The following is a 6,567-nucleotide window of genomic DNA, read 5'->3' as shown; positions in this document are numbered from 1 at the left end:
AGCCTGCTTTGTAAATCCTATTTGGGGACTTTCAATAACTATCGATAATCTCATCTGCACAGAACCCCCGCCTCTCGTCGTTATCGGAAAGTTTGCAGCGTTTCCCGAGCAGCGCGGGGAAGGCCAGGCAGGCCGTGGACCGGGCACCTGCCGCTCCGCCCGGGATTAGGGCGCACCTGGGGTGCGAGGGACGCGGGGGGCCGTTGGTTAAGCCCGCCGGCTCTGGCGGACGCGCGGGGCAGAGACCCCAAGGGCCGCGCCTGGCAGGGCCGGCGGGAGGCCTTTGTTCGCTGCCCCGAGCCCCCGGGCTCCAAACCGCGCGCGGGGCTGCGGGGAGCAAGCGCGGGCGCGCGGGCGCCGCTGCTAATTGCTGCTAATTTTGTTTCATTAACTTTATTTACTCTTGAACTCCTTAATTGTTTTCCATTTATTTTTAGTAATTTTATAATGCACTAATAATCCCCCTCTGTCGGCGGACGCCTCCACCCCCTCCTCCTCTTCCCCTCCTTCCCTCCCTCGCCCCCCCCTCCTCCCTCCCTCCCGCCCTCCCTTCCTCCCTCCCCCCCGGCCTCCCAGGCTTCTCCACCGCGGACCCGGCTCGGCGAGGCGCTGGTAGCTGGGAGTCGAGGAGCCACGGGGTGAGCGCGAGCCTGGCAGGGGCCCGTGGACTCCCGGGGGTCCTTCCGCCAGGAGTTTTGCGGGGAGGGTGGCAGGCCAGGACAAAAGCTGGTCTCTGCGCCCGAGGCCAGGGAGGCTCCGATTTGAGCTGCTCCTCCCGGAGGAGGGAGCTCCGAGGCCCTGAGAAGGCCAGGGACTTGGCTAAGGTCATCAAGCGTCCCAGAGGCCACTCTGGAGCCTGGGTGAGGTTGGCTAGGCCGGGCCCTCCCCGCTCCTGCTTCTCTGGCTCCTCTGTGGCCTGAGCGGGTCTGCAGAACCGCCTGAGCTCTGGGCTGGGCCGCGTGGGGACACACGGTTCACTGCTGCTCGGAGCCTTCGCTGGGGATCCGGTGATCCCGCGCCCCCGCCCCCGGGCCCCGGCCCTCAGGACCCAGCCCCGCGCCTTGCCGGTTATTAGACAGCTCGCGGGACTGTCTGCGGGCCGCCTCTTTCCTGCTAATTATCACCTTATGAAAAGTGTTTCATTAAGGAACTCTGCTTTTGATTAATTATCGACAGAATGCTGACCAGAAAGAAATGAAATTAATCTCTGACCCCGTCTGGGTAACACTGGAAATTCATCACATATCCTTTTAATATTGAAACACAGCACAGAATTTTAATAGAAAATATTGTTTTTCCAAACCTCCAGTCTTTATTAATGCCCCTGGGCAGGGAATGATATTGCTGGCAATATAGCAGTCTTTGTTCATTTTAAATTTATTAAACATAATGCACTTCATTTTCAAACATTTTACTGTTTCTTTTTAATTTCACTCAGTGTAAGTACAGAATAAAACCTTTTTAAACATTTAAGATATTGAAAACCCATATACGAGTGTATAACGGGAACGCTCCGGCCATCAAATAAATTTAAGTAGAAGCAATTGTAATTTTAAGCTCCCAAGTATTATCCCCTTCAGACATTAAGGCAGTATCCGTAACCATCAAATGGAAGTGTGAGGAGGAGAGGCTGCAAGGCCCTCTGGCCCCTGGAGACCTCGCCAGGGGGACCAGCCTAGTCCAGCAGCGCCAGCAGCCCCTCCAGGCCTCCCGGGTTGGCGGGGTGGGCACTATCTCCTCCATTTCGTTGGTCCAAGAGAAATGATTCTCGGAGGGCCAGGGTGCTTGTCTGAGAGGTGGCCCCCTCCACCCACTCTGTCCAGGCCACCAAGGACCTATGCTTCCTCTTGAGTGGACACAGACCTTTAGGGTTTGGAAGGCAATTCCTCCGTTTGAGAGTTGTGCTGGGCTCCCCCACCCTCAGCAGAGGTGCTTTCAAGCCTGTCCCACGCAGGTGGGCACCTGGCCAGTTCCCAAGCCCTGGGGTGGGGGCTCCCCTCAGATCACACCCCACCCCTCCTTTCGGGCCAGCAGCTGCCAGAGGAGCTGGGCAGGGGCACCCTTCCTTATCCTCACCGCCCCCCCCCACCCTCCTGCACTACTCCCCCCTTCATCCCCTTTCCCGAGGAATCCAAGCTCCGAGTTTAATGAGTCGTGAAGTGTGAGAACTTCCTGAGACCCCAGCGCCCCTGATGCCAATTCCAGATGTGCTAGGTGGGAGGGGCAGGGGCTCCTGGCCGGTGAGGACTGAGCCACCCCGGTCGGACTCAAGCGCCCAGCATCCAGGCTCCAGCCATCCAGGCCCTGAATTGGAAACAGGCAACTTCTCCACTGAGAAATTACTCTTTTTATTTCTTGTAGTGTTCATGGTGCCCTATTTCACGGCACCGACAAACGGAATATTACTTTTAAAACACTATGAAATACCAGGTCCTGTCCTCAGTGCTATTTCGGGGGGATTCAATTTTCTTTGAATGGCGAGAAGCTCCAGCATATCTTTTGGGGGCTGATCAGTGGCTCCATGGGAGGAAGAGGAAAATTCTCAGGGATTGTCTTGGCATTCCCGAGAGCCTTGTTGGTGTCTGGGTTCACCCACCTGCACTCACATAGCCGCGCTCACAACTAGCAAACATGTCTTAGACGGGGTCAGATACAATGCACGGCACTTTATACAAGCCTGCTCCTGTGCATTAGCATTCTTTATTACTCACAGGGTTCTAAGCCTGGCCTAGGCCAGTGACTATCTACAAGGTTATCTATGATCTATGATTTATCTGTTGGCAGGTCTGTCGATCCCCCCACGTATCCCCCCACCTATACCCCCAGCACTCCTCTGTTGGTATCCTGATCTCATGGAGAAGTTATTCTGAGCTCTAGAAAAAAAGTTCCTCCCTTTCTGCATTGGTGAGTGTTCCATTTTGGCCCGACCTCACAGCAGACAGCTTTGTTCCCCAGTGTTTGTGGTCAGGGCTGGGAGGGGCACTGGAAGAGAGGGCTTTTCTGGAAACATTTCAGCCCTCCATTTAAGTGGAGATGGTTTCTCCCTCTTGCTTCTAATCAGGGCGATAGATGAGAACAGGCATCTGGGAACCTGGAGAGGGCTTTCTAGTTGCTTGGGCCTACCCCCCTCCCAGGCCAGGCCCTCTCCCCACCTGAAGCAAGGCTGGAGCTGCCTTTCCTGGGTTCTGGGAGCTGCCTTTCCTGGGTTCCGGGAGCTGCCAGCAGTGAGGGCTGGGGATCCAAAGTGAACCTGGAAGGAAGTCTGTAGAGTTAGGGCGTGTGTGGGGAGAGATGAGGCCTTCCCCAACCCCATAAATAAGAAGAAAGCCAGGGCATAATAAGCGGAAATAACATCAGAGTCCCCACTGATCCTCCTATTACATCCTCTCCTCCTAGACCTTTGCCCAAGACCACTCTCCCAGTCCCTTGGAGGAGGAGAAGCCAGGAGTGAGAACAGCCAGCTCCGGCTGTTCTGTTACTCCATCTTGCCAGAGTAGGGCCAAGGAAAGTCCAAAAAGGAAACACTAGCCTGTGAGTTTCATTTTTCCTTCTGATCTACTTAAAATAAAAACAAACAAAACAAAACACAGAGGCACCTAGGCTACACCTCATGTCCAGCACATTCTGCTGGACCTGCTCAGCCTCCGCAGGCACAGGGTTCAACTGAGGTGGAGGGTCTCCCAGTGTGGCCCACCCCTTAGATTCTTGTGGTTTTAGGATCTAACGCTCCCCTGCTTCTGGACCAGGAAGACCCCTCACCAGCTCCCCACCTTGAGTCCTGGACCCCCCTGTGCAAAACCCACTCTCTCCGGACTTTCCTGTAAACAACTGCTTACTGGAGTTAAGACTCTCTCTCTCTCTCTCTCTCAAAAAAAAAAAAGAAAAATAAAAAAGATAAAGCGATTTAAAGATAATTAATTGCATTAAACTATTGACTAACTACCTCGCTCAATAGTAATTCATTTAGAGAATATTAAAATCGGAGGAACAATAATAAAATTGATGCCAATTCCCACGGGGAGGGAGATGGCCAGCAAATTGGATACTTTTCTTAATCTGGCGTAAATAATAACACGTCTGCTCCCCTTCTCTCTCAGGCCGATTCCTCTATCATTTATTCCAGACTCTAAAGCCGGGTTTCATAATTGATATCAGTTACTCAATGAGTGGTTTTTCATTTGTTCTTGTTATCCGTGATAATTGCGAAGTTCAGCCTCTCTCGGAGTTGAGTCTCGGCTCTACGGTGGAGGCCTGCCTGGTGCCTCCAGCGCAGCGCTGGGGCCAGGGGCCCGGCTGGGAGGTGGGGGCGCTGGCTGCTGGCCCCCCCCACCCTCCCGCCGGTGTACCCCGGGCAGATGCACAAGGCCCCCAGCCTGATCGTGGGGCCAAGCTGCAGGGCCCCACGGTGGGGGCTGGAGGGGTCGGGGCTTCCGTGGGGCGTGACGGTCCAGAGCTCCGCCGCCCGCTGAGAGGCACGCTCAGGCACGGACCCAGGGTTCAGAACTGCAGCAACAATCCGTTTTTGTTTGAAAAGCGGTGGGTGAAAGCGATGAATCCCAAACGGCATCTGGGAGAAAAATGTCACAGACCATGAAGGAGAATAGGGGAGCTGGAGAAAGAGAGGGACACTTGGCTGAGGGGCAGCTGGACCAGGGGTGGGGCGCAGCAGGGAGGAAGGACGGATGCTGGCTCCCAACCCGCTCCCTCCCGCTCCAGCTCCGGGCACAGGATGCTCTCAGGCCGGCCGGAGCCCTGGCAGCCAGTCCGGTCCTCGAGATGACTATTTGTTATTTATTCACTTATTTATTCATTTATAAAGTGTTTACTTAGCTCCGTGCAGATGTAACATCTCATTTACAGCGTGGCCTCGGGGCATAGAAACAATTGGCAACAAAAGAGTAACTCCGGAGAATTAGAGAAACACACACACACACACACACACACACACACACCAACAACAACAACGACAACAGAGCTGAGCTGGTGAGCGGGGAGCGCGGAGAGCGCGGGAGAGGACCGGGGACCCCGCAGGAGTCGCGTGGGGGCTGCGCGGGTGCGCACTGTCCCGGCTGGGCCGACCGCGCCCAGGGCGCCTCCGGGGTGGGTCCGGGCCTGCCGGGGACCCCGAGGCGGCGGCAGCCAGGGCGGCCCCACGGAGGCGTGCGCCCCCGCCCCGGGTCCCGGCCCTCCCGGCTGGCACCTGGCGCCCAGGAGCCCGCTTTGGCTGCCGGGCGGAGGGCGCGCAGACCTCGCCGCGGACCGCCTCCTCCCCACCCCCAGGTCCCTATCTCCGCGGCGCGAGCCCTCCGCAGCGGGTCCTGGCGGCTGTGCAGCGGGGAAACTGAGGCCCCGGGGCTCTGCCGCTGGGGCGCCCGGGAAGGTGCGGGCAGCTGAGCTTTCCTTCTGGGGTGCGAGGGATAAGAGTGGATGATGGGGGGCGCACTGGCGGGACCCCCGGCCCGCCCCTCCCCTGCGCCGCGTGCGGGGGCTCGGCAGTGGCCGAGCACAGAAGGGGCTGCAGGGGGTCCCCGCCCCCCGCGGGCGCCGGGGCGCGGACGGGAGGCAGCTGGGACTGTTTAACTGGGAGCCGGTTGCTTGGCAACCCGCGGCGGCTCATTACCGCGGCCACAGTGATTAACCAAAAAAGAAAAAAAAAAAAGAAAGAAAGAAAGAAAGAAAGAAAGAGAAAAAGAAAAAGAAAGGAAAGGGGAAAGAAAAAAGTCAGGAAGAAAACATAGGGGAAAGCTGGAATATGAAAGTAAAATGGATTATTTAATTAGCTAATTGATAATCAACTACTTCTTAATTATTCACTTAATTTAAAAAGTGTAGCTCCCAACACTGCCCTCATCCAGCGGGCTGGTACACAAGCAGGATTTTCAAAGGTGCCCTCTTCCCAGTCCACCTCTACCTCCTGCCGCTGGGAGGCAGCTTCCTCTCTCGGCAGGGTCCCCAGCCCCTGACCCCCACCCCTCAGGAGGGGGCCGCTGAGAAATACTCTCCTCTGACAGCCAGGACAGCAGCACCTCCAGATATCCGGGAGCTTTTTTAGGAGGGAGGGAGGAAGGGGGTGATCTTACTTCCCTGCGGAGCGATGCGTAGCTTCCCTGTGTCCAGGTGGTGTGTTAGATTGTCCCCTTGCTCCCACAGATGCTTCAGGGTGTGAGGGGTCGGGGTGAGCCCTGCGGGACACCTGCAGGGGGGAGGGGGTGCTGGACTGGTCAGTTCTGGGACTCTGTATTCACCACCTCAAGCATATTTGAAACAACCTGTGGGATGGGTGCTCTCACTGTCCCCCTTCTAAGGACAGTGAAGTGAGGCCTGTCCCACACAGCAATGTTAGGCACAGCCAGAAGTTCAGGGAGAGCGAGGAGGAGGTGTGGAGCAGTCATTCAGGGCCCTGAGGTTGAACTAAGGCAGGCTGGGAGCTTGGAGGGTCGCCATCTGAGCTGGGTCTCCAAGACTGGCTGCAGGGCATGTGGTGGCAATGTGTCACCACAAGGGCGCCCATTTCCCTTGCTGCAAGGACCCCCAGCTGAGGCCTTCCCTGGCATTGCCCAGGATGAA

Source organism: Vulpes lagopus, chromosome 3, assembly GCF_018345385.1.
Source record: "Vulpes lagopus strain Blue_001 chromosome 3, ASM1834538v1, whole genome shotgun sequence".
Lineage (NCBI taxonomy): Eukaryota > Metazoa > Chordata > Mammalia > Carnivora > Canidae > Vulpes > Vulpes lagopus.
This window is presented reverse-complemented; position numbering follows the sequence as displayed.